Source organism: Neopsephotus bourkii, unplaced genomic scaffold (assembly GCF_033783945.1).
Source record: "Neopsephotus bourkii isolate Nb327-2 ecotype Australia unplaced genomic scaffold, CSIRO-AGI_Nbou_v1 NB_787, whole genome shotgun sequence".
Classification (NCBI taxonomy): domain Eukaryota; kingdom Metazoa; phylum Chordata; class Aves; order Psittaciformes; family Psittacidae; genus Neopsephotus; species Neopsephotus bourkii.
Window position 1 is genome coordinate 1,775,766 of NW_026901283.1, and position 27,514 is coordinate 1,803,279.

A 27,514-nucleotide genomic window follows, 5' to 3' on the forward strand; every position below is an offset into this window, starting at 1 on the left:
GTAATTAACACTGCCTTTCATGGCATAAGGTGGATGATTTTTAACTACATTATTTTCACTGAAATAAATTCAAACAGCATCATTCGATGGTCATTTTGTGCAAGGGAGTGTGCATTCACCTGGTCTGCTTATATTCTCCCTAGTTTGATGCTTGGTAGGAAAAAAGGCACCTAAAATTCTTTAATCCTTTACAGTTACATTAAAATGATGTGGCTGTCCAGTTGATAAATTGACTCTATTGTGCCTGTTCTAAATTTATATAGATAGCAAAGTTCTGCACGATCATAAGTGATTTATCTTTTGTATTTGGAGTACAGTCATAATCATTCACTCTTTTTCAAGACTAGTTTGGCAACTTTATCTCACTTGCAGTTTGCATTTCTGAAAGTGGAAATATATTCTGCAGCTTTTGATGTGTTGATTGGTAAGAAGGTAAAGACAGCTGCACACATGTCTCCAGAGACTCAGCTCAATGGCTAAATGAAGACCTCTAGTGCTTTCTTGTTAGCCAAGATAGATCTACATCCAGATGAACCACAATTAGTCAATAGTGAAGGCTATAGGTTCATGTGATCAGAAGCCACAAATCAGTTTTCCCTAGGACTTAGTTATTGGCAGATAGTGCCTTAGGCTATGCCTAGCTGCTGCTTGCCTGACTGTAATTTTTTCCCCTAGTGAAGTTTTTAAAGTCATATACTGAGACTGGAGCCATGATCTCCCGACAACAAGGATGTCACTGGCCTGTCAAATATCAATTGCTTATCAAACAAATTGTCTGCTACTTTAATGTACGTGGCCCCTAGCTATTAACAAAGCTTAAAATGCTGCTGTTTACTCTGTTGGTACCTATATTTTTACCTGCACACCCCATTATTTGATGCGGCATGGGCCAGATCCTTCCTTCTTGAGATACTTACGGAAATACACCCAAATGATTTATAGCCAAAGTCACTGCATGTCATTGTGAACTTGCAAAACCATGTGAGTAAACAAGAAAGGAGCCCTAATTCCTGCTGGAATCTAAACCCTGATCCAAAATGGTTTTATTTCAGAAGGTTTGGTTAATGTATTTCTTTACTTAGCTAGCCTCACATTGTACACAACTTTGGTTTTGGCTAAAATTAGAAATGAAAATATATTTCATTTGAGGTTTTTCAGAGAGCTTGTATAGGGTGGGGTAAAGCAACAGGGTGCTCACAGGTGACAGATAAATATGATTCCCCAAAATTATAGGGAGATAAAACAAGTCTCAAAGAAGCTATGATGCTTCCTCACCTAGTAAATGAGTTTTAGGGATGCTGATGGAGGTCAAACGTTTTATCATATGTCCCTATTTCTAGTTAACAGCCAGTCTGTCTTCTCCGAGGGTGATTTACATGCCAAAATGGCATCTGTCATAGCTTCCGAGCAGCACACTAGTTGAATCAAATCACACCTTTCTCATTGCTGCTCTGCAAATAAAGGAAAAATTAAGGCCAGTAGAAGTAAAAGTAATTCTTCAATGAACTGAGCATATAAAATGTGCTTTAAAATTTCCAGCACCCTGCAGTGATGGTGATTAGTTAAAGAAACATCACAGCCTTGTTACTATCACATCTTTTAAAACCTTTTTATGTTACACAAAGATGGTCTAAGAAATTAATTAGAATGTTGGACAATAACATAATCAGGGATATCTATATTTGCAGTCTTTTCTCTGTGCTTGCATACATCTTTTATCTGTCAAGTACAGCAAATAGCTAATTAGCCTCCTTTTAAGTGCTTCACTGCTTATATTTGAGCTATAGTCATGCCCTAGTGGGATGGTTTCCAGGAAACCTGATACACGTACTTGGCTGAAAGAACATATGTCTATTCAGGCTGTTAAAAAACTGATTTAAATGATTTAAAAATGCTCTTTTAAAAATTCAGTTGGTTTTGGTTCTCAAAACACATCCGATCTGTTGGCATTTTGCAAACCGAGCAGGCAAAAATCTGGAGTCTCTGTGTGGCTCCTAAACAGCAAAATTCTTGCCAATGTCAATCAGAGAGTTACTAAATATGGGCTGCAGGGTATCACCTAATGTGTTCCCTAAAAGGTAAATTTTCAGTATGATTGCTATGACTCATCATGTTAAATTCTGGTTTTTATTCGCTCATTTTCTGCTTGGGCAAAAGCCCAGCATAGTCGGAGCTGAACTAATGTGCACTTATTTTGACAAACTGCCTTAAAAATATTAGCTAGTTAATGTGTTACACCACTGTGCATTAGTAAATCTGTCAAATAATTAAATCACCTTAATTTTACATAATGATCAAGAATTGCAGATTAAAGTGATGTTTGAAGATTCCATACCATCGTCTTTCTGCATTAACATCTTTATGAGAGAAAGGCCTCATTGAGGCTTAATATAACGTATAATGTCACATGCCACCTCATGCTGACCACAAAAATAACTCAAGGCGCCACTGTGCTGCAATTAGCAGCTGTAAGATTATGATGTTTTGACACAGGTGAGGCAAAAACTTCTAAGCACAAAGTGAATGTATGAGTTACACAATTTCCTCACAAAAATACCACATATTATTTATATACAAAACACAAAAAAGAAGGACTTTTTCTCAGAAAACTGAAACTAAGTTCTGTCACCAATTAATTTGCAATGTAACAGCAGAATTTGACCACTGAGTAAATAGTCTTGTGTCTGCTGCTCTGCCTCATCAGAAGGTATCAATTATGGTATAAGAAGATAAAATACCAGTGCTTGCTTTTGTGCCGCTATATTTTATAATTATGAGGTAGACTTCTTCCCCCATTATTCCCCAAGTAGCATTTTACTCTGAGGGGTGTGGCTGAAGATACACTGGACTACTTAGGAAGTAGAATACTGTATATTTGAAAATAATAATCACGGAGCTCTATGTTTTATTTACCTGGTAAAAGGGCATTATATAGATATCAAGAAATTATTTTCTATGATAGCTGTTTGAGAAGTGACTAGTATATAGACTGTACAGCTTTTGAAATGTAATTTGGGAGCAGATCATTGTGTTAAAGTATAAAATGGCATTAGATAGTAGTCTCATTCTTCCTTCCTGTTCATGTCTGTTTTGCAAGATTTTTCATTTACCTCTTCCCTAACATTTCTTGGTTTTTAAAAAAGCTGGAATTTTTATGGCTATAGTAAATAGTACATAGGGCTAATACTGCAGAAGTGTTACTTCTATAGTAAAAGCCTCTACACACATCTAGGAGACTTTCCATGGTGCACAAAATTAAATGCAATTTCAGCTTGTCCTGCTCTACAGACTTCCACAAGATGTTTTCCACCTGAGTTCTGCCGGAAGAGAAATGCCCCTGCTAGAGATGTGTTTCCCTGGAGGTGATGCCTGGATATGGGGGCTCTGTCCCCCATGTGCTACACTTGATGTTCAGGAGGCCTGGGCCTGGCCTGACCCTTCTGTTGTGCAGTTTTCTTGGCCAAAAGAAAGGGAGGCATCACAGTCCTGTAGTCTTAGTCTCAGAGGAGGTTCACAGGAGGGAGGGCATCTGCATTGTGCTCCTCAATGTGAAATAACCCAAGCTCTCGCTGGGAGCAGGGGATGAAGCTGGGACATTAAAGCCTCTCCTCAGCACTGCTACCAATGAATTGAGTTGCCCTAAATGATCTTGTTTGATTTGAAAGTTTTGCTGAACTTTTCTGTTATGCAGGAAAGGCTGCAAAAGTGAAACCTGGAGGCCAAGAGCTCTGCTGTTGGGCAGCAAAATGGGAGATGCTGACCTGGATGGATGGATCCAGGCTGAATTTTTGGTTTCTAAAAAAGGAGTAATAAGAGTTCTTTGTCTCACAGAAGTATAATGAGCTTAGATATGCTAATAATTTTGAGGTGCTTGTATTATGTGGGGGGAGAGAGGGTAAAACTGTAATGTGACCTCTATCCTCCTTCTCTTCCTGATCTCATCTACATACATGAGCACATACATAACCACACAGATATACGTATCCAGATAAAAGTCTGCATCAGCTTTGGTCATGTTTAATTCTCTAAAATATTTTAGAGTTTTGGGGGGGTTATTTTGCACATGAGAGGGGTTTCCATTAAAGTGAATGAATGAATGAATGAATGAAACTCTATACTTCAGTGGCATTGATAGGAGGGGTGTTAGAGAAAGGTAAAGTGCACATAAAACTGGATAATGTCACCTGCTGCTCCCCATCATGCAACTTAAGATATGTACAGGAATTTACAAGGTACAAATGTTCTGCTTTGTAACTACTGAATTTCACGGTTGCATATTTGCCACTTGTGAATTTGTAACTGGATATTAGTAATTTCCAAATGGCTGGGATGTTTGTGCACATGAAGTATTTGAAAAAAGTGTAGTAAATATGAGATAACCCATGCATTCACTGTAGAGAGCACAAAAGGAAACACAAATGCTAAGAAATGTCATAGAGTAAGCTACTAAACTAGAATAACAACATTAAATATGTAAGCATGAGCTGATATGATCCTGAAATTATTTCCAGATAGATAGAATACAATAGAATAGAAACAGTTATATATTAGAGGTTTGTGGACAAGATGGTTTAAGTGCAATTGCCATTAGAAGCTATTGCTAGGGTAAAACACAACTTTTATTTGATCCCTTCATGTTACTTCATGCAAAAAGGGATGATATCCAACCTGTCAGTAGTACTGGGTTTATATAGCAACACGTGAGAAGTAAAGGCTGCAGAACTAAAATAACTCCCAATTTTATTAATCTCTTCTGAAACGTCTCAAGTGTCACTTTTATAGGAGACATTTTCTTCCAAAAATATAAAACTTTACCCTGGTACTAAGTATTAGCTGATCAGAACATACCATATCACAGTTTTCATGTCATATAGTGTCATGCAGTGACTGTAGCACTTCCCCTCCCTAACCTCCCTTTACTATGAAAGTGTTAGAAACTTTTTTATTTCATGTTTTCTTAACATGTAACACATTAAGGTTCGTGCATCTGCCTGGATATACCTAAGCCTATTATCCAATCTTGTCCTAATTTTCCTATTTTAATATTGTATTATGTCATCTCTTATTATAATATTCTTGATCATATCTTGTAAATGGAAGGATAGAAAAAAGGCAAAATTGAAAATTATGTAAAGTTTTAACCAACATTAAAAAACAGCTATTAAAATGTCTAAAATTAAGGTTTCTCTAAGACATACTTTTCTAGAACAGATATAATTGTTTTGCTTAGCAATATTATGGGATTAAAAAAAAAATCCCAATTCAGAAGGAAAATTAATTTGCCTGTTAAAGAAAAGTTCCATTAAAAATTAACTATAAAAATATGTGTACAGTACAATATATTCATGATGTATGGCAAAAGTATATAATTATCTGCTTCTGGTGATGTTTGTATATAATGATTGAACCAATGATTAGCAGAGGGAGGTGTTAATTTCCCCTTTCCTTTATTGTTACCAAACTTTGCACCTTTGCACCTTTGGGTTAGGAAGTTTACCCTTTTTCATTAAGGCCTTTTGTTTGTGATCTGCTGCCAAATTCATCTGTATGCATTGTTTTCAGTAATATTGAGAGTTGTACCTTCCAGGAGTCTTTGGCACTGCATGATGAAGCGCTCTATTTATATTAAAATGAAGACGTTCCTAAGGGAGACATAGACCAGAATGAAACAACGAACAGAGCTTTAGAGACTAGATATGTGAAGTGACAGTGACAGCAAAATGGTAGCTCTTGTTGCGAAGTGGCCCAAAGGACTGCGGAAAGACTTATAGCATGCGCCATAGTGGCTTGAACTTGGCAGCTCTTACAGGCTTAAGCACTTGCCATGAGAAGATGTTTTACAAGATGGAAACTAATCAAACAATTTCTCAAGATTGCACCTCTTGGTTTGGGATGTCATTGACATAACAAGTTGTGTGAGGCTTTGCTATATATAAATGAGAGGAATTATTTTAACACTGAAGCATATTTCTTCATTTAAATCAGCGCACAACTATATTGCTGTTGTTTTGATTTACTTAGTCCAGATAATAGAAAAAACAAGACATAGATGTTACATTATATGGCAACTAATGCCCTACTGTTTTCAACTCGAGGGAAGGGAGAAAGTGAATTAAGCTGCTACTGAAATGTGCCCTGCAGGTCAATTTGAATCGGATAAGAGTGCTATAAAGTGGTTTACTGTGGTGGGAGACAGCCGTTGTTAAATTGGCTAGAGGACTGTCTCAGACTGATCATGATAAGGGAAGCAGTGAGGCTGCTATACCCTCCCTTCTGACGATACAAGCCATCCACCTGGCCATCCTGAGGTACTGGGTGTGGGAAGAGCAAAAGTGTGGGAATTATTAAAGGTGAATTTCAAAGAAAAATAATAATTCACAATACATTTGAAGAGTGGGGATTAAAGATCAGGTATGATTTTTTGAAGGGAAAATAATGAGATAGAGAAGGCAGGAGAGGGCACTGCAAATTGCTGTTTTCTTTGCACCTCAAGCCCCTGTCTGGGCCAAAAGAACATTGGAGGTGGGGGATGTGGCACTACCAAGAGGGGAGAGTTCAGTCTGAATATCTGCAAAGGGAATGGCCTTTTATCTGTTTATGTTTTCATCATGTGATATTTGACTTCAATGTATAATTCATGTTTTATATAAAGGAAATATTTGCTGAATAACCTGTCCTTTCTCAGGTCACCAATTAGCGAATTACAACTTCCCACTGGGTACCAGAGGGAGAGCCTGAGCTTCATACTTCTTGCAGTGCAAATGGGAGGCAGGCTACACTTTGACATTCCCCAGTCATTATCGCATATGTTTAAGGACCTTATTTTCAGTTTCAACATCTGCTACAAAAAGAGGGCACCATCTATTGGAAATAAATAAAGTGGTAGTCAGGTACCTTAATGAGCAAGCTTGTTCAGGAAAAAAATAATTGTTCCCTGCGGATAAGACCTGCAGATGCTGATAGCACTGGTAAGGAGGAGAGATCACCTTTTACAATGCAAAACCATAATTTATCCTACTCCTAGCCCACAGGAAGTTAAATCCAGAGCATATCCTTCACATCTTCAGTTTTTGAAAATCATTTCTATAAAAACCAATTTAAACAAAAGGTTTAAACATTTGAAAAACTTTTCATCTTTTAAATTGATTTTTAACTTTTTTTTTTTTAATATATAAAAATAAATACTGGGAAGGGAAAATACAATGAGAGTGGAGAGGAAGATTTGGGTATTCATTTCCAAATAAGAGAGTATGGGAGATTTTTATTTGCTTTGCTATCAAGAACAGGAGATTTAAAAAGAGATTCAGGACTGTATGAACTCTGTGCATGGGTAGCTCTGCAAATTTTCCATGAATGGCAGAGTTTGAAGGAAATCACATTCTCCATAAAGGGATTCTCTCCATATGGATTTTGAGCTCTGGGTATGGAATATGCACACAATTTTTAAAAAGTGCTTTATTTCATCATGATTTCCAAAACTTTATAATAAACCATTAGCCTTTCTGTCTTGATCCCACTCTTCACCCAAAATTTGACTGCATTTAATGTTAATGTGCTGCTATTTGTTAACAGATCACATGTGAGAGGCTTGAGGTTTTTTTCATATATCAGCAAGTCCAGAGTATGTATTTGTCTCCACTCCTTAAGATATCTGCTAAGTCACCTGAGCTGCATTTGTCACGCCAGGCTGTCTTTGAAACATCTATCTTCAACATACGTGGGGACAGTGAAAGTAAAAATTCGGAGAATGGCAGTGCTGTCGGACTTTTCCTTCTGGCAAAGCATTGTGGAAGAGGTAATCGTTTATTTTCACGTATTTACAGATTTTTGTCCACACAACTACATTTGATACTTTGTACATAAGCTACTTTGGATGTCTTGTAACATGCCCTTGTGTGCTTAACCTGTTTTGGCTGCAGTACAAGTTTAACTTCTCTGGCATCCATTTCTGCGGTTTTTTTGATAGAACTAACAACTCTGTCAATGAAACACATCAAGTATAAAATGCTTATTTCAGAAGAGATTAGGGAAGATAATTTATCAATGAGGTTACTGACTATGTAGAGTCAGACAGATGTAGAAATTACAGGGGAAAAAAGAATTAATGTGTTATTCTGGTTACAATGACTTCTCAAGGATGGTTACAAGGCTTTAAAACATGAAGTCTTAAAAAGCAGAATATCACATCCTTGTTGATGCAATCTTGACTTAATTCTTCAGAGTTCACGGTGTGGCTAATTCAGCCAAAATTCAGGAAAAATACTGTGGGATGTGCCTTTTGTGAGCTGTGTCTGTGAACTGGACCAGAACTTAGCACCAGACTCCCACCACTCCAGAATACCCATATTGAACAAACAAACCTCCCCCTTTTAAATTTCAGCTAACCTGCTCTGTTCTGCGAGCTTATCGTCATGCCAGGGACAATGGTTTAGAGACTTTTGGAGGTTTAATCAAGGAGTTTGTAAAAATCAGTTGGAAATTGAATGCTTCATCATGATTAGAATGCTTGAGACAGTGGCATGAAGTGTAAATGACACTGTGTAACAACAGTTACATATTATTGGTTGGATCTTTTGCTAATGTAAATTCAAATAACTGGGTTTGAGGCCATGTTTCTCTAAGTCACTCTGTAAAGATTTCAAGTAAGAGAGATCAATTTTAATTAAGCACATGTTTTAGAGATCATATAAAAGTGGAAAGAAAAAATAACATTTTTTTTAATCAGCAGGTTATTGAATATATTGCAGAAGATTAATGTCCTGCATTTGTTAAATAAGCTATTTTAATGATGTTACAGAATTTGGAATTAACAAAGATCAGGAAAAAGCTAATTTTTATCTGAGAAAAATTACAAGAATAAAAAAAATCAAAGGTATATATTAAATTCAGAACCAGAGATAAAGCTATGTTTTTAACTAAACTATATTTTCAGTAGACAGTAGAAATATGCAGATGTCAAAACAGTAGTTTCTTCCAGACTGGCTCCACAGTTTAGTATAACTGTGAGTTTTTATATATCCTTTTATCATTTTTTATCTCCTGTAGTTATTCCACCAATAAAAATGATTTTTCTTTTCCTGAATAGAGTATAGCACGACACAAAAAATCACTGAGAATAAAAAAAAAAAAAAGATACTCCCATTGTGTAAAATGCATTTTCAAAGAAAGAGAGAAAGGACAAATAAACCCAATAGGAACCATAAATTAGCCACATACAGCTTGAAAAGGGCAACAGGTTGAACAGTCACTTCTGTTTCTGTATAGCCGCATGCTTGAATACTTCATTACTGTGTGTCCATGGAAATGGATCATCCCAGGTTTCTCTCTCTGTGGGTTTATTAATGACTTTGGTGCCTCAGTGGTCTTGGAAGTGGATGATGGAACATGTCTTCTAGCATGTGGACACCAGCTGTCCTTGTCCTTCCTTCTCAGTTGAAGTGCCTTATGTCAGCTTACTGCAACTGCCCTACAAAGCTCAGGTCAGAATTCCTTGAGCATCTTCCTTTTGCTTTCTGGATCATGTCTATAGTCAAAGTTTTTTGTGGGTAATAACTGAAGTGTAGAGCAGGGTCCTTGCTTGAGGAAGGAGAACCTTTCATTATTCTTCTTCTGTACTACTTTGCAAAATATGCAGTTAGTAAATATCAAAAGCAAGACAGTTTTTAGCATGGAAAAAGTTTCAAGAATGGAAAAAAATCCATGACATACAAGGTTAACACACTTCCTCTGGAAAGAAGTGGAAGAGCAATTTCAACACACTTTGATTCATCTGTTTTTTTATTGCTGCTGTAATAATTGGACCTTATATATATGGCTATACTGAGCAATATGGTTACTAAGGGTCACTAGGTTAAGGCAATGTTTCTTACTATGCTTTGAGGAAGCTGTGTTTATTTTAGTGTTAGTAGATATGCTCATGTAACTATATTTTTATTAAAGATTTATCACACCCTTTTCTCAGAAGATCTGAAACAGAGATAGAGAGACACTGTATGTGATGACAGGCCAAACTTGCCTCTTCACTCTAAATAATCACTGTAAGAAAATTAAGGTGCAAAACCATGCCTGCTGTAATTGTTGCATACTTATTAGAAGCTTTCCCTTTCCAGATTCTCTGGGTATTTGTTGCCCATGATAATGTGAATACTTAAGGGGAAACTGTAATTAGTGACTGTGTAGTTCATTCAGTAAACATTTCTGAGCTGTTTGATGTGACTGAACTGAGCGTCACATATAATTTTACACTTTTATCTTACCAGGCAACTGACAGGTCTCTAATCTCAGTCTCAGAGCTTTCACTCTGCTTGAACTTTGCTTCATAGAGGTCATTTTCCAGCCACTTGGGAGCAGAAGCCACGTCCATTAAATCCCACAGAGTCGATAGATGCGATAATAGCTTTAGGCACATTTTCTTAGAACTAGAGGGGGGAAAGACAATTTCAATAAATGTAAAGCTATACTATCTCCAATCCACAGAATATGTAAGCAATTCTCATAGGAGCACATCTTTCTTTTACCTCCTGGCAAGAATCTCTTTAATAATAACATGTATTTGTTTGTTTTCATTACAACACTTATAACAGCAGAAAAGTCATTCATGATGCTTTAAGAAGACAATAAAGAGGAGAAGAATGCACAAGGTGAAATGACCAGCAAAATATTCCCTCAGGTTTGGATTTGCAGACTATTAAATAATCTAATGCATATTTCCTCCCTCAGAGAAAGGTAGATGGTAACAGGGTGTGCGCATGATGGTCTGACCATCATATTGGAAATACAAAGGCAAGTATTAACCCAACATACAAACTATGGGTAGACACTGCAAATAGAGACACTGTAAACAGAGACAAAACATCTATAAATACATGCTGCTAGCATGCTAACAGGCTTGTATGCATTATTCTTTGATATATTTTACAGTATATAGATCACAACTAATTGAAACAAGATTTCAGGTTGTGTCTGTCAAGATAATTAGCAATTTCTCTGTAGCAGATGTCTGAGAAGGAAGGACAGTTCTTCCCTTGACATTGCATCAGAAGAAAAATTACTATTATTAAAATAAAATAATGTTTGTTATTTCAGTTTGATCGTAGCTGCCTAACATAAAATTTACCCCCCCATGATAAAACAAAAAATCCCTGTTTGACTGTCAAACTCTCATGCAGAGATAGAAAATAAACTTTCTAATTCTTTCGACATTTTTACTATTGTCTTTGATTTTTTTTTTCTCCTTGCTATATTTGTGGTGCAAAGGAATAAATCTTGAAAGTAAAGTATCCCCTCCAGCAAAATATTTTACTCCATTTGCCTTGGAGAATTCCACTGCAGGGGAGAGAAAAGGAAGCAAGAAAAGAGCCTTGCAGAGTAGCTGGAACAGCTTCAAATTCAATAGCCTATGAGATTTTCCTTTCTAAATATAACAGTTCAATAGATCAGTGGTCAATATGAATGTTATCTGCAAGCTGAAGCTATTAATTGCTGCACCACTGTTCCAGATGCCAAATGATAGCCTAATGTTTTATATGCCAGCATTCTCACACATACATTCAAAAAAACATTAGGCAAAAAAAATTCAGCAAGTGGTGCTGGTGCTCCTATGTTAAAACCAGCTGCTAGATCACAGTACAGAATGTTTAATTTTTTTTGCTTTTCTTTATTTAAAAGGTCTTTTGACAAATGGTCACCCTGAATGGAAGAATGTTTCTGACATTGAGGTGAGAATTTCTACAGCTTCTTCACAAAGGCTGGAGAAACAAGACAGAAAATAATGCCTTAGAATAACTCAACTCCATTCAAAACTCATAGTAAGACATGGCACATGTACTGAGATAGCAAAAAGTTGAAAGCTTACAGCAAATAAAATTTGAAATGGAAAGTGTATTAGGCCCTGGGAGAAGACCAGAAATTAACATCTGACCCTGGCTCCAGTGGCTGCTCCAGCAGAGGCAGTGCTGGGAGAAGCTGTACTCCATTCCAGGCTCCCAGGGTCAGGCTGGGGCTGGTGCAGGGGATGCAGCAGAGCTGTGACCTGGCATGCAGCATGGCTGCCTGAGACCTGCCAGTAGCAGAAAAGGGAGGTGAGCTCCTTTGCTGACTCTCAGAGGTGACAGGCATGCGGGAAGAAATAGTGCACAGCATTTACAAGTCTGAAATGTGCGCCCCTGTCCTCATCTGTGAACCCTTATTTTGGAAAGTAGCAGCCTGCATGTGTTGCAGCATCTGCAAGTGACAAGGCTGACTCATCGACCGCATCACATTTTCCCACGGTTGGTGTTTAGGCTGTGGGCTGCTGCCCTGCTAGGTCCTGGCTTAAAATACATTTTAAAATACTTGACCTCCCTTCTTATTTCTGGTCACCATTCTGAATAACCTTTCCTATGCACAGTTCACATTCCTTAGGAAGAGTTATCCGCATCCTAGTGCTAGCATTTGCTCTTGGGAGTTCATTTATGGCTGTCCAATAACTAAAGGGCACCGAGAGTTGTGTCACATGTTTCAGACTTGATCATAACACAGAAAGTCTAAACACAGCAGTCAGTGTGTACAGCCCACCATGTCACTGGGTCATTTTGCACCTTCAGATGTATTGCATAAAAATCTGCAGAAGCAGGTCTGCAATTTTTTTCTTGTAAACAATACAAAGAGACATTTTTACCCCACATCTCTAAGCAAGAAAAGTCAATCACATCCTCCAGAAATCCACTGAGTTGAGGTTATCTGAGTGCAAGGTGCTAACCTGTTGGGCCATGTGCTTGAAATTAGTACTTCCTTGGGGAACCAAGGCTGGACAACTAGTTCTGAGATGTGATTTGGCTCGATACTCTTACTTTATGTGTTTCAGCGGTGCTTCAAGAACCCGGAGAAAACTTCTGGGAGAAAACATCAGAGAATTGCCGTGGGTAGAGGGAAAACACTGTTAAGGAAACCAATTAAGGAGAGGAAAAGAGCTCAAAAGGTTTGCTCCCAGTTGTACTGAAGCTGGTTATTCTGTTTCGAATCACGGCTGCTGAGCTGGTTTTTTCTATTACAATATTTGTGGTTGCAGTCAGGCCAGAAGTGCATATTAGCACTCAGAGGACCTTATTCTTGTCTTTATTTCTATCTTTTGAGTGACGACTTTATTTAAGCAAACTGACACCTCTACGCCATTACCCTGGATCTGTTTTCTTCTACTCAGGTTAGTATCTCTGCCAGTTTCTTTACCATTTTCTCTCACACATTTTATTGTCAACTCTGGTTCAAAGGTTTATTTATTTATTTCCTCTTGCCAGTGCCTCCCGTTTCAGTCACTTTAGGCAAGTCAGGTCAACCTGAGCTGCCTATAGCAGCCTATCATTCTGGTGTATTCATTCCACCCAGCTTTGACAAGGCTTTTCTCTAGGTCCTCTCACCCCAAATTAGTCTTAACCTTGAAGATTATATTGTGATTTTATAAGATGGGTTTTTTCTTTCACTCATTCATCTACCTAGATCTAGTTCTTGTTGGGATTCTCTCCATCTACCTAGATCTAGTTCTTGTTTGGATTCTCTCCATCTACCTAGATCTAGTTCTTGTTGGGATTCTCTCCATCTACCTAGATCTAGTTCTTGTTGGGATTCTCTCCATTTACCAGTTTGATGGCCTTCTTTTCTAGGTACATGTGCTCCTACTTTTAAATATACAAACCTGGACAGCTCTGTCATAGAAATGCCTTCGCCTTACACACCAGGTTTTGATGTGCTGTATAGAATAGTGCAAGCCACTCAAAAGATGATTTTCAAAGTTTATTGTTTACTTAAACAATTCTCATGTCCTGGAAACTCGGTGTGGGTGATTTATTTATTAATATCACTTTGCTGATTTAGATTTAGAATTTATATTTCTCACAATATATCCCATGTATGAATAATAAATATAACTGAAATAATAACAGATTTACTATTTTTATGATCGGTTTATGTCCCCATGTGATTCTAATAAGAACCACCCAGGTTGGGAAAGAAGCCATGAAGTTTTAGAATGTCTGTACTCTAATCCTAATCCTCCATTGCAGAGCAAAATCCACCTATATGAAAATATCATATGGAAACCAGAGACCTTTAAGTTTTTACTGATGCTGTCCCAAATGGAGGTATGTATGTGAACACTGCTGAGCTCAGAATTACGGTCCATGACTAGAAGTAACATATGCAGTGCCAGAGGACCTTGTCCATTACAGAGGCAGTTTTAACATATTTATGCTTTACTCAAATGTATGGCTAATGATGATTCCCAAGCATTGCCCTGGCACTCAGGGACTGCTGGAAAGCAAAACTCTTTTATTTTAGCCAAATTATTTCGAGCAGAGAAACAGTGAAGAAGGATGTTTTGTTGGTCCTGTGCTCCTCATCATTTCTCCCAGGGATTTTTAATTTACAGAGCCTGTTGAGTTTCTGGTAACATGCTTTTGTGGATTGCTACAAAAAGGGCTCTGTATAACTTGGAGTCTGGCAGAAAAGTTTTCTTTTTAGAGTTTCAACATTCTTTAAAGACATGCTACTTATTTCTGTATTACAGTTTAAGAGCTTTTTTTGATTTGTTGCACTGCATTAGATAAGCAGTCTGGCATAAAAGAGTGTCTAAAAAGTAATTTATGTAATAGAATATGTTGATGGTCTAAAAGAATCTGTTTCCAAAATATGTTTAAAGAAAATCCTTATTTAGTATGAAACCAGAAATAAAACTGAAGCGTTGGATGCAATTAGTAAATTCTCTGAAATGGCCACAGACACGCTTTTGTATCTGTGAGTCTAAAATGACTTCAGGGAAAAATCGTTTTCTCTCTTAAAAGCTAGACAGAAAAAAGGAGTTGAAAAATGTAAAAATGGTTTCTGTAGCATAAAAGCTGAAAGTCAAATCTACAAATGGGATCAATCTGCCTCACTCCTACTGCCTTAATCCAGCACCTCAAGAATCAATGTCTCAAGTCAATCCTTTCAGATGAGGTGCTGATTGAGTTCCAGGCACTTCCAGTGGTAGGAGGAAGGTTGCTTTTGAAAATAAAGGGCCAATATCCTCAGAGGAGTAGCTTTGTTTTATGCAAAATGCTAAAAAAGCCATTTTCTGCCACAGCAGAATGTGGAAGACTGGATGCCTGTTTGTAGAGCAGGACAGAGCTCAACATCATCATCTCCTTTGCCAAATCTTCCTGCTTTTAGTCATGCAAAATTGTTGATGATTTCATGAGAGAATTGTGAATGAAGGGCAGAGTTGAGCAGCATGTCTCTGTTCTCTGTCCTGTCATTTCTGGTTAATCTGACTCTCTCATAAAGTAAACATTACAGAATACTTACTTTTAGAGATCCAATGGGGATATTAGTAAAGCTGGTCACCTAGTCAGAAAGACATAAAAAAAAGATGCAAAAAAAAGAGAAATCTATCTGGTGCACTTCTGAGATATCCAAGTCAAGAATTTAACAAGTGGGAACACTGAGCTTTGTCTTTCTGGCCATAAAAAGCCATATATTTCTGGTAAACAGCCCTTTGGAAAGTACATGATCATCCTGCAGGGCTTTTTTTCTGCAGGTTGTGAGGATCCATCCTGTGCTAAAGTACATTTCCTAGGGACAGTGGACTCTGAATATCATCTGAAAAATATTTGCATCTACAGTGAAGTTACTGGGGCCACAGAAACGCTGTGGTCCTGTTATAGTACCTATCTGTCATCACTTTTGCAAGAAAAGCTGTATGCAAAAATGCTTCCTTAAGAGAAGTTTGGAAAGCCAGTAGTCATATTTTCTAATGGAACTAAAACCAGATTTAGCTTAAGTATTTTGAGCTGTCTCTAGGTTGGGGCAGGCTTGCACTGGAGAATGAATCATTAAAACTGTGTTTCATCTTGAGAATAATCTTCAGGTATCTTGAGATGTGAATTGGTATGATTTCTGTGGAAAGGGCAGGTAGATGACATTTGTGTAGAGACTACACAAAATATTGTGGGTTTACTATTTTAACTATTATTCTTTCTTTTTCACACAGGAATAAGAATTAAATTTATCCTCTGCCCTTACCTGTGTGTTGCTTTCTAGTGTAGACAAGGTATGGTGAATCTCAGCACAGCTCATGAAGCCTTTGGATGTCCTTATGAAGATACACAGAGCAATTTCTTTCATTAGCATGCCTGGAAGTAAAACAAAATATCCATCCAGAGTTTCTCCCAGTCCAGCTTTCAAAAACCCCTGTGGTTGAAAAAATGTTATGGTGGTTGCCAAGTCAGGCACTAAGAAGTTTGTAAATATTAAAATGGAGTCTTCTTTAATACAGCCCTTTCATGTAACTTGGGACTTAGCTTTCAACTGAATAAACATCAACTGAGAATGCAAAATATTGTTGTTATCATTATCTCATTATAGTAGTATATTGCTCAAGAACTTTCCATCATGCAATGTGTGGGATACACATAGAAAATGTGACAAGGGGAATCTTAGCCAGAGGTCCCTTGGCTCACTTCAGGCAGAAGTTGTCCCACTGCACTGAAACTGTCTGATGTTACAGGAATGCTCACTGCAGAAAAGCCAGGGAGAAAATTAAGAAAACATTCTCCAGAGCAAGGTTTGAATGGTTTTCAGTGATTACTTAATATTATATAGTGCTTTATAATAGTTCTGTAATGTTTCTGTATGATGTGAATCAGGTGCCTGAACCTTGTTTCGATCTAGATAGTGCAACTGGAGAGAAGATGACCCAAGATGGATGTGAGATCTGAGCCCTTCTGGAACAGCTGGACAAAAGGGATGCCCCAGGTAGCCAAAGTGACACAATATGTTTATGCACCTCGCTGTTGCTCTGACGATTATTGTTTTGTTTAATGAAAGGAATATGTGAATGAAAGAAGTTACGATGAACAGATAGATTTATTATTTTTTTTTAAGAACAACAATGATGGGTTTTTTCTGAGGAAAGAACTGACTTAATCAGTCTTAAACCAAACCCTTAAATATGGGCTGCTCTTGTGAACTGTAAACAAAATTGACACAATGTCTTCATCTCACTTTTTTTGCCTTCATTATAATCCAAGACACAGTTTCAATTTGGTAACTTGTAGTTACATACCCAGTCTACCAATCTGTCCCTACAGACTGGTCACCGTGTCAGAAGAAATTATACCCACTTTGCCTTGCTCTTGGTTTTGGTGATCCGTGGGTAACATTAGAATTTTCTGTTCTCCTTTTAAAGGTGATAATTTATGCTAACATGGACAGCAAAACAATGAAATGTGGGCTTTCACACATTTACTAAGATGCATTAAAATTCATATTTGATTTAAATTTTGCAAGCTTACTAGCTGTAGGTTTTAACTAACTTTAAAACCTAGAAAAAGGTATTTTAAGCTTTCTTGGATGTTAGGATTTGCTTTTTCTTTTTTGAGGTAACAGCTTTCCATCATAGTTGTACACTTCCAGACTACCCAAAATATTGGAAAATAGGATGCAAGACAGGAGGATGATTCCCCACTTTTCCAGTAACAAAACTGAGGAAATAATTGCATTTTTTCCATGCTGATGCCCATGTTTTCACATGAACTCCTTCATTAAGTTTCTGTTTTTTCTTCAAGCAAAGAATTTAATGTGGTCCAAATAAAATCCAACATATTTAAATGAGCCACATAGCATTTCTAGTTGTTTCATTTTGCTTTGAGTCAGGTTTCAGATCAATATCACTATCACCAGGCAATGCTGGGAAGAGCATATCCATTGAGAACTGGAAAACATTGATTTATTTTACATGTCCAATTAGTTCCATAAATTAAACAACTGTATTCAGGTATGTAACACAGCACTGCCCCTTTCAAAGCTGAGGCACCTGTGAAGAGCTTTCATTTAAAAAGGGGAGCCTCATTTAAAGTGATTAAAGTGATTGATGTTGGGGCAAGTTTGTTGGAAATAAATGCATATTTATTGTTCAACAAAAATTAATCTGTTATTTTAGTTTCTTGGGGGGGGTTGGATTTCTTAGTTCTTTTGGTGCATATTTGGTTTTTTGGGTGGGGGGCTTGTTGGTTTTTTTTTGTTAGTCTGTTCATTTTAAATTAAGCTGTGACTTAACTCTGCCTTGTTAAATGGCTGAAAGACATCAATGTCAAACAATAATGCTGTAATGAGAGGCAATGTCCAAGGTGCAGAAACGTACAGCATCTGAAACATTTGTTTTTTCCTCTGGGGATAACTTGTAGGGTTTTGTCAATGCACAAATATTCACCCAGATGCAGATCAAGCCAATCAGCCTCCTCCTCACAAGGGTGAAGGTTGCCAGGCCAAGCACAAGCAATTAGCTGCGCGATGCTTGCGCAGCCAGCAGCCCTGTCTCTGGCTGATTGCCCTGAGCTCCACTGCTGCTCGTAATGCAAATTGTATCCGGTCCCCCGGTAATCGGGATCAGCGCTGCCTTGTCCGTCCACCCGCTGTTCATGCCCTCTCCACACTGCAATAATGGTTTTGGTGGGCAATCAGGGAAGATGCCTTCTTGACTCATCTCTCATAATAGGTTGTCCTCCTCAGGCAAAATTGAATAACCCCCGACATGGCCTGGAGGCAAGCAGTATGAATTCAATAAGTCTGCAGGGTCAATGTCCTCTCATTTTTGGCAAGCAAGTAATTATTCTGCACTAACATTCAGTAATGGGAGTAGGAAACTGCTGGAGACACCTTCCTCCATAGCCAGAATAACCACCTTAATAGGATATTTCTCTAATAAGTAATTCTTCATCATTCTGATGCCCCTTGCCTTCAGGTTTGCTTTTTATGCACTTTTCACGTATGTATTCTGCAGAGGCTTGTTACCAACAGCATCTGTGGGAAAGTTTAACAACTTCACTGTCTGTTGTTTAATATTTTCCACTTTTATGGGTTGCAGTTGTGCTGTCTATTTGCTTTTACTGATTTGTGAAAGATTTATTATAAACCAAATACAGCTGTTCTCTCCTTTCATAAACTGAAACTATTTTGGCAAAACCTATTTTCCACTATGAAAATAAATTTTAAATTGCTTCCCTCACACAGCTTTCCAAGCATGAGCATCCAGTTGTTATTTAGTGGTGCAGAATAGGTGCCAGGGTGGTTGTAGGCTTACTTAAGAGAAAGAAAATGCCTATGTTTCAAAAATAAACAGCAGAAAAGCTTTTTCTCCTTCCACCCCCATTTTCCAGGGGATTTAATGTTATTATCTGCAGATTTCAAGAGTTATGAATTATAAAGAACTTCTGCAGATTCAAACCATTATTGCACTCTGATTTTGAATTTATGCAGAAGGTTTGTTTAGATACATACTTTATTTTAGATATTTTAGATTTATACTGTATTTAGACCCCATATTTTGTTTAGATACTTGACCTTTACCTTAAACTAATATTGTAAACCTTCTAATATTATTCATTATTTTTTCCATGGAGCTTAAAATAGCCCTCTGCTTACTCTGAAAGCGCACACATTTCATTAAATCAGTTTCCACTGTCAAAATTTGGACCAGTGCACTTTTCCCTGTCATTTTGAAAGGGAATAAAAAAAAAGTTGGGTGTTTTGTGGTTTTGTTTGTTTGTTTGTTTGTTTGTTTTTTTTCTGTTTGTTTGCTTTGGTTTTGGGGTTTTGTTTGTTTGGGTTTTGGGGGGGGGCTGTTGGATTTTTTTTTTTTAAGTTCTAAATTCTTAGGAATATTTTGCTGTGGATTAAAATATCATTTCCCTTTTCCTAAATGGGAAAAGTTATAATTTTGCAATTTTTAAATGAAGTAAGAAATAGAAGGATAGGGCTCCTTCAATAATGCTATTCCTTCAGTCTGTGTTGTCTGATATTTTTCTCTGAAATTGTTTGTGTTTGTATTTTCCTAGAACTGTGTTCTACTGCATATAAACTATTGCTTTAGTCATTGAAAGAAACCATTACCTCTTCTCTCTTGAGAACAGTGTACATATAGTAACGATGATCTTTGTATAATGGCAGAATAGGCACTTTCTATAACTGATTGATGATTGATTATTGTAGGGCTGTCTCCCTGTAGCTGCTTATCAGCTTTTTGATGAGAAGCTTTTATTCCCAACATGAAAAATCTGTTTTGAACTGTCTGTTTACTAGCTGGGACCAACTTAGGCTGACATTCTTCATGTCCAGATGCCAGGGTTGATTTAGACTGCAAGTATAAGAAAATCCTGTGCTAGACCCAATTTTTTGTGCAATGTTTGTCACCATTGGTGCGGCTTTACCATCTTGCACCAATAGCAATTGTTTTTTTCTTTATTCCATACTTTTAATATGCTATTTGCAATACAGCTTCAATATGATTTAATTTACCATTGGAATGTTCTCCTCGTTAGCATGTTGACAGCCCTGTGTAAGATTCATCTCCACTTGTTCATTTGCCAGCTTGGCTCTGTAACGCCTGCTGCTTCAGGCTTTGGCTCACAGAGGGATTTTTCTTCAATAGTACAAAGTTACCTTTTCTAGTCCTTCAGTCAAAGCGCCCAAGATTCACGGTGCTTGCACTAAAAGCTTACAAACGCATATATTTGGACTAGAAAAAGGTTTCTTTGTGTGTGTCACTCCATTGCAAAAGAGGAATGGCTTTCTGTACAGATCTGGACTATTGGGAACCTCAACAAAGGAGGGACATAATTCATGGAAATAGTCATGGAATTGTTCTGGGCTGCTGCAATGACTCTTTTAGATGCAGCTCCATGTGTGTGTCTTGGACCCCTCTGTAGTATGTAACACAAAAACCATCAATTTTTTAAGCAGGGAAAATCATTGATTTCAACTTCTGCTCAAAAAATGTTGGCACAAGAAGACCTAAAGAAAGAAATACGCTTTCCTTAGTACAGAGGTTCTAAGAAAGACTGTCCTCATTGCCTGTGGCCAGAACAGCTATGTTTATAAATGTGCATTTCTGAACATCTCAGGTTTTACCTAATGATGCAACTAAGCTCTTATCTATGGCTTGTGATTTCAATGAAATTATATCAAGCTCTCCACCTTGACTAGAAATACCCTTTTTAAAAAATTCATTGTAAATACTGATGTACTTGTGCACATACATCTATGTCAGTGTTTTATTTTAAAGTGCATTTTAGAATAAGAGAAAGCTGGAAAAGGTTTGGCAGTTGTAAAACATATGGATGCCGAACCCAAAGGTTATAAAGAGGCACTGAACTTCCTGTTCTTACCTTGTTAAGTTTATCTTCTGTGCTTTCTACAGCCTCTTTAACTCATAAGTATATGTACTGTATTTTACCTCAGGCTTTCGAAGGTATTTAGTTTTAAATCAGTTTAAATATGACAGATAAAAATTAGGACCTGATCCTGTAAATCCTTTTTTTGCTGGACTTGTCTTTATAAGCCTAAATTTTCCTGTTGATAAATGAATGCTTGTGCAGTGCTTTGAAATATCTGCATGGTTATTATTGACCTGAAGTGACTACTCATGTGCAGAAAGGTTTCAAGGTCAACTTCTTATTTTTTTTTTTTTTAAATAGAAACTTAAATTTGAACACAACACATTGGGTTGGTTTGGGTTTTTTTTTTTTTTTTTTGCATGTATTTTACACATGTTGTGCTGACTAAAACTACTTAAAATTCCCACCACCAGCATGTTTTTAGCTTTAGTCAGTGCATAAACGTTACTGACAGTAGCAAAATGTTTCTTTAATTTGGATAGAGAATAAAGAAAGTAGGCTTATAAAAACTGTACTTTATCATTTGCTGGCACAAGATTTCGAGTCTTCTTCTTCCCCTCTCCCAGCTGTCTCTCCTTACTTCTGCTTTTATTTAGTCCAAATTTCCTGCTGTTTCTTAAAAGTTTGTACATCAACTATTAATGTCCTTTGAATTGCTTGGGTTTGCCTTTGTTTGTCATATCAATGCTACTGTGAAGCATTCCAGTTTTAAACCTAAAGACAACACATTACTCCAGAGATCTGCTAGTGAGCCTGACTTTTTTTTTTTTAATATTACTTTCATCTTTTCCTAGCTTTTTAAGTAATAGCCAAGTGTACAAAAACCCCATCAGAAGAACAAAGCCCCAAACTTCAGAATTCTTGCATTCAAAAATGAGTAAAGATTCCATAGACTTTGTCACAAGGAATCTCTTACCATATGCTCCAAGACAGATATAAGGGAGGCAACAAGCTGCAACGTAAGTACCAGAGACAAAGGTGCCAGCAAAGCCAAAGGAGCCCCATGGAAGTCAAGCATTCAAAGCCAGGTTCTCACCTCTGACCCTCTAGTGTGGGCACAAGAGAAGAGGGACAGAGATGTCTGCGTCACTTAACTTCCTTGCTTAAGGGGATGTTAGGAGTGTAATATTATTTCCTGGCATAGATTTTTTCCCACAGATGTATTTGGGTAGTTACACAGATGGTTATTTCCCACTGATGTCAGAAATGAGGAGGTGAAAGGCAATAAAAGTGAGGTAGTTCTGTACTCAGCATTCATCTTTAAAAAAGTAATTGTGGAAAGATGTGTTTTCCTTAAGCTCTGCAAGTGGAGTTCACATAAGAATGAGTAAACATAAATATAAAACCTAACATTATAGCATGCATTACAGTGAACTATTGATATTGGAAGGTGGCTTAAGTAGTGCTATGCATGACTGTGGGCCAAACTCAGCACTAGGGGTAACAATTTCCTGACTTTGTATTACTACTTTTGTCTGACATTTCTGTGTGCCATCTGCATTTCTCCTGTTCGTTTCCTGTGATTCTCTCTTTTCCTCCTGGTTTTTATCTCTTTCTTATTTATTAGGATTGTGGGGGGTTTGGTTTGTTGTTTGGGTTGTTTTTTTTTGTGTTTTGTTTGTTTGTGTGTTGGTTGGTTTTGGTTTTGGGGTTTTGTTTTGTTTTATTTGAATTAATTAAAAAGAAAGCATAAAATATCATATTAATACATGATTTTTATTTCACCTGGCTTTGTTCCTCCAACCCTACCCATCATTCTTCCTTGCTCTTGCCAGTGCTTCTGTATGTCATGCTCTAGAAAACTGCAATGAAGTGTATTTCGTATTAAATACCTACAGCTTTCTTTGTTTCTTTTATTATTGTTGTTCCTGTTATTGTTTCTTACTGTTATTGTTATTTCCTTTTACTATCATTATGAATCAGAGACCAGTCATGGGACAGGAACTTGTTTGACTACTTGCTGTACCAGTAGAGAGAAAGAGATGAGTCCCTAGAGTCAAGCATTTCCAATACCTGAGTATCAGATGAGAGAAATGGGTGGATGCAGGCAGTGGAGGGAACACTGGAAAACAATGGTCAGCACCCCAAGCAGTGGCAGAGCATATCCCCAAAGCAGTTGTTGTCAAGGAGAGCTTTAAAGATGAACTGGAATAGGTTAAGGAAGTAATTTCACAGGTATCTATGGGTATAAACTTTATCTGCAGCATAGTAGAAAGTATGCAGATAACATATTTCTATGCCTAAGAGGAATATGAGAGAGATTGAAGACCCAAGGCATAAGTCAATCATTTGATAATGTATGAACACGGGTGGTGAAGAGCTCTGAAAGAGAAGACAAACAGGTTATGCACTGCAGAGAATGTGAATGCACAGGGGAAGCAGCCATTGGCGAAGCAATGAAAATTATTTTAGCATGCTATTTGGGGCAAATATATGTTCCTCAAACTGGCATTTCCCTTGTCCAAGGATAAGGGAGATACCCAAATGTCATTGGACAGGCAGATAGGTAAGTCTGCATTCTAACCATGTGTTGTAGAAAGCAGAGACAAGACTTGAATGTAAAGAAAATATATCTAGTAAAAAATTTCCTGCTCAAATTTAAGAGGTGGGAGAAAAAATAGAAAGTTCTTTGTTTTAGCCATTCTGAGATGATGATTTGTCAGAACAGCGAAGTTGAATTCCAGTTTGGCTGGCAGCTCTGAAGCGGAAAGTTAACTGTGTGTGTCAACAGCCTGAAGACATTACCTGCATTTAAATTTTTTTTGGTGGAAGATCAGCCAGTGATAAAGTGTAAAATAAAGAGAAAGGAGATTCAAGAATAGCTTTTATTAGGCTCTCCACAGAAACCTTAGAAAAGGGATGAGAAAGCTCCTGCCAAAGAGGACAACCAAAGGAAAAAAAGTGAAGAGATAAATGAAGAATCAGGTGTAGAGGAGCCACAAAAACTAAAGGGCAGAAGAACTGCCCAGGATCAACTGAGTCGGAAAGCAGAAAAATTGGTGACATTCAGTTGAGTTCAAGATTGGGCTGGGAAACGCTGACAGCTGCAATACACACATTTCACAACATGTGTAGGAAACCCCTTACCTGACCTTGTTTATGAATCTTCAAGTATATTCATACACTGACAAGCAGCCAAGTTGTGTGAACAGGTGACACCAAACTCCTTGCTGTTTATGGTGTCTAAGGTCCATACTGCAGGGACCTGCGTTAACCAGTTTAAATGATATTTAGTAATCTCTCTGATGCTCTCAACTTCTATGATTATAATGTCCTATGGCTTCCAAATAAGATTGTCGAAGAGGTCAGGTAGAGGTAGGTGGTTTCAATTTACCATAAGGCACAAGAAATGATCCTGAGAAGGGTAGAGTACTGTCTCCTCTATTTTGTCCCAAAAAAAATAATACTAAACCAAAACTATTTAATACCACAAGAGGTTATTATTTTTTTAATATTTGGAATCCTCCCTTTTAATTTCATATCTGTACAACCGCCATCTATTTCACCGTTATTTCCTCTTCTCCAGAAGTGACTTATCAGCAACTCATTTCGTCAGCCTGTTTTCACCCTGTCTTTCCACATACTGGTCTTGAACTGAGTCTAGAAATTTTACATGAGGTAAGGATGAAAATGAAATGCTCTGAAGGTAATTTTGGTGCTTATTTAGGCTCCTAACTATCATTTGGCAATTAGATGGGCATTTTAGAATTTAGATTAGAGATGAATGGAGAAGAAGAGTATAAAACTTGATGGCAAGAACTACAAAGACACAGTCTGTTCTCTGTGTCTTTGCAATGCTTTGCAGCTCTGGCCACTGCCTCCTGTTGCAGAGAATTGATTTCAGTTGAAATGAGCGTGATGTAGTGACTCAGACATCTGATCCACCACAACAGGTGAAGTAACTCATTTTTATTCCCAAATTGAACGTTTCCAAGTGAGAAGAAGAAAAACACTGTTGTGAAACTTATTCTTAAAAGAGTTAGCTGGCTTCCTTTTGGATGAAAAGTGGAGTACGCATGAGCAATATCATAAATCTCATAGGAGGTTTTATTTTTAAAACCACACTCAGTGGCACACAATAACTTTCCATTGATAGATTTGCCCACTAATTTCTTAGAAAATACTTCAATGTGTTTTTTTAGACATTGTGTGCATTCTTGTTTCTACTTTAAAAATAAAAATGTAGCAACACTAATGGTGAAAAATAAGAGGAAAACCTGACATTACAGCCACATGTCTAAGATATGAGTCCCCTATGCAAATACATAGTAATTACAGACTTAGCTTGTGGGAAAAGGGGATGGTTACTATATACAACACTGTGATTAAAGCATCTGTTACTAGTCTGTTAATTTTATTTTTTTTAATGTAACTGTGGTGTACATGATCTGCATGATTTCTACTTCTCTTATATTCTCAGGAAGTCTAAAATGGATATGATGTGTTTTGAGTCTCAGCTGGAATGCAGATTCAGCAACATCAAGCTGGAAAAGAAATAAATAGTATTTAATACAGATATTGGAAAAGGGCTAATTTAGAACCTACATGGTGACAGTGGGTGCATATAGGGCTGGGTAAAGCTTACTGAGCTGAATTCTTTGCTGCTGTAAACAGTGTGGGCTGGACTTCACAATTCTGACTTTCAGTGATTTAATCATGTCAGATTACTCTCTCTCAGGTTCTGACCTAAAATAAGAATAAGTTGTCCTCCAGCAATGTAAAACTCCCTGGCTTCTTAAAATTTAGAAAAGTGAAGCCAGTGTAACATAAGTGGTTTAGTTGTCACAAGTGGTGCAGGGTTGTAGCACTGGCTGAAATGGTCAATTTTGTTTTGTTTTTATAAAGAGGAACAAAAAATATTTAGTTTTGTTCCTCTTTATAAAGAGTGTGGTTATCCCTCCTGAAGGGATGAAAAAACAAAAGTAATATTCAGCTGGCTATTGATGGCGAGGGTTTTCCATGGATGGAATAGGCTCAGCATTTACAAATCAATGGAACTGATTGCCACCTTTTTTAATTTGCACTCAGATTAATTTCAGAAAGGTGAAACCCTGTTTGCTGAATGGTTATGCATGGCTCCAACACAGAAATAGCAAAAAACTTCCATCACCAAACTTTTACAGGCAGGAAAGGGGGCTTTTTGTCTGTTCTCCTGTGTATTTCCAGGCCCTACACTATAAATATATATTTGTTCCTTTGCTGTTTTTAAAAACATACTTCTTATTGCTTCTATTTTGTGGCTACAGAGAGGGAGTCAGAGCCTCTCTCAGCTGTTCTGCCTGCCCCTCCATAGCCTGATCCCTTGCAAGAAAGTACATTTGCTATTCTGGTTCATATGTCTCATTCTGATGGCACAGATCTCTGTTTTCCTACTTTACATGCTAGTGTGGTTTTTACTAGCTTGTTTGGCTTGTTTATGTGACAGCTTATTCATTGGTTTGATATTTTGCTGTGTGCTTTATTTATGCAGTTGCCTGTTGGGGTCTGGAAAGGATTTCTCATAATGGTAGATTGGCTGGTCAGACTGGATTTTTCAGATTCCTCATAGCGGTGGTACTAAATGTTAGTGATTAAGTATAACCTTATGTCAGATATCAATAACAGTAACCAAGGCTGGTTCAATAATATGTCTAGGGGACCCTTCCTAAAATAAATAAAACATATGGCTCAAACTCATACCTAAAGCTCCCAGGCTTTAGGGACTTAAAATTTAAGCCCTGTAGTCACCTTTACAGGTATTTCTTCCCCAGTCTCACTCTTGGGAATATGAAACCACAAGCACAGAGCGTAACACAGATATTTATATTAAAAATGAAATGAAGCATACCTTGAATAATGCAGTGGAGGCAATACCAGCTTCTGATTCACAATTATTATTTGCCCCTCTGGCTGAGACCTAGTCAGCATTTTTCATATCCACAGGACATTTGCGCTCTCTCAGCTCATCCACCTCTCCTTTCAGTGTGAATTTTAACAGGCATTGGGACGTATGGCAAGTCTTTAAGGGCTATCCTATAGTCCATGGGGTCTGTGGACACCTGGGAGTGTGCCCCATCAACCAGTGCAGTGTCCCAAGTTTGACTTCACAGTTTGCCTGCTGCATTAGCTGACCCTGCAGCATCTCTTTGTGGGGATGCTGCTCTACCACCACCCTGACTGACAGCATGGGGTGCGGAGTTAGTCCCATCAGGAACACCCAGGAAATGATTTTGTCCACATCAGTTCTGCACAAGATACAATCCTTATCCGGAGTAAAAGAGGGGATCAGTTGACAGAAGTAATTTCTTGCCATGTCTGGGTGGGCAGCTTTCTACAGGTATGTCTTCTAAAAA

At 37.6% G+C, this 27,514-nt stretch overlaps 1 long non-coding RNA gene across 1 annotated transcript in view; it reads right to left on the minus strand.

Moving 5' to 3' along the window:
• The window catches only part of LOC133213202 (uncharacterized), a 34,807-nt gene extending 12,507 nt beyond the window's left edge, over window positions 1–22,300 (minus strand). Inside the window, exons 1-2 of the long non-coding RNA XR_009725721.1 lie at window positions 22,219–22,300; window positions 16,033–16,142 (exon numbers count right to left, since the gene is read on the minus strand). This is a non-coding gene — a long non-coding RNA (uncharacterized LOC133213202). The remainder of the gene's footprint in view (window positions 1–16,032; window positions 16,143–22,218) is intronic.
• Window positions 22,301–27,514: the final 5,214 nt, after the last annotated feature.